Below are 1,626 nucleotides of genomic sequence, written 5' to 3'. Positions count from 1 at the left end.
GTAATGACGTAGTAAAAATTTTCACAGAAATAATCTGAGTAATGACAGCTTCGCCAGTGCACTGTCCTTTTATACCTTGTGTACACGATATTACGGCCATCTGTGTATGTGCATGTAGCTATTCCATAACTTTCGTCTCTTCAGCGTAAAGTTACAAAAGCTTAAAGAGGGCCCTAAGAACATGAAATAGTAATTCATCAAAGTTTACGTAGGCCAACGGCCTTGCCACAGTGGTAATACTGGTTCCCGTCAGATCACCGAAGTTAAGCGCTGTCGGGCTGGGCTAGGACTTGGATGGGTGACCATCCGGTCTGCCGAACGCTGTTGGCAAGCGGGGTGCACCCAGCCCTTGTGGGGCAAACTGAGGAGCTACTTGACTGAGAAGTAACGGCTCCAGTCTCGGAAACTGACATACGGACGGGAGAGCGGTGTGCCGATCACATGCCTCTCCATATCCGCATCCAGTGACGCTTAGTTAGTTTAAATAGTGTGCAAGAGTAGGGGCCGATGACCTTAGCAGTTTGGTCCCTTAGGAACTCACACACATTTGAAAATTTTTTTCATGACTCAATTAGAGAAAATTTGTCCTCATCGTGCCCTTTCTATTCACAAACAATTATAATACACTCCTGGAAATTGAAATAAGAACACCGTGAATTCATTGTCCCAGGAAGGGGAAACTTTATTGACACATTACTGGGGTCAGATACATCACATGATCACACTGACAGAACCACAGGCACATAGACACAGGCAACAGAGCATGCACAATGTCGGCACTAGTACATTGTATATCCACCTTTCGCAGCAATGCAGGCTGCTATTCTCCCATGGAGACGATCGTAGAGATGCTGGATGCAGTCCTGTGGAACGGCTTGCCATGCCATTTCCACCTGGCGCCTCAGTTGGACCAGCGTTCGTGCTGGACGTGCAGACCGCGTGAGACGACGCTTCATCCAGTCCCAAACATGCTCAATGGGGGACAGATCCGGAGATCTTGCTGGCCAGGGTAGTTGACTTACACCTTCTAGAGCACGTTGGGTGGCACGGAATACATGCGGACGTGCATTGTCCTGTTGGAACAGCAAGTTCCCTTGCCGGTCTAGGAATGGTGGAACGATGGGTTCGATGACGGTTTGGATGTACCGTGCACTATTCAGTGTCCCCTCGACGATCACCAGTGGTGTACGGCCAGTGTAGGAGATCGCTCCCCACACCATGATGCCGGGTGTTGGCCCTGTGTGCCTCGGTCGTATGCAGTCCTGATTGTGGCGCTCACCTGCACGGCGCCAAACACGCATACAACCATCATTGGCACCAAGGCAGAAGCGACTCTCATCGCTGAAGACGACACGTCTCCATTCGTCCCTCCATTCACGCCTGTCGCGACACCACTGGAGGCGGGCTGCATGATGTTGGGGCGTGAGCGGAAGACGGCCTAACGTTGTGCGGGACCGTAGCCCAGCTTCATGGAGACGGTTGCGAATGGTCCTCGCCGATACCCCAGGAGCAACAGTGTCCCTAATTTGCTGGGAAGTGGCGGTGCGGTCCCCTACGGCACTGCGTAGGATCCTACAGTCTTGGCGTGCATCCGTGCGTCGCTGCGGTCCGGTCCCAGGTCGACGG

General features: G+C 52.3%; 1 pseudogene; it reads left to right on the top strand.

Annotated features, from left to right (window-relative positions):
- The first annotated feature begins 212 nt into the window (after nt 1-212).
- LOC124803569 lies at nt 213-330 on the top strand (annotated as a pseudogene).
- The last annotated feature ends 1,296 nt before the right edge of the window (nt 331-1,626 follow it).

Source organism: Schistocerca piceifrons, chromosome 6, assembly GCF_021461385.2.
Source record: "Schistocerca piceifrons isolate TAMUIC-IGC-003096 chromosome 6, iqSchPice1.1, whole genome shotgun sequence".
Classification (NCBI taxonomy): domain Eukaryota; kingdom Metazoa; phylum Arthropoda; class Insecta; order Orthoptera; family Acrididae; genus Schistocerca; species Schistocerca piceifrons.
This window is presented reverse-complemented; position numbering and strand designations above follow the sequence as displayed.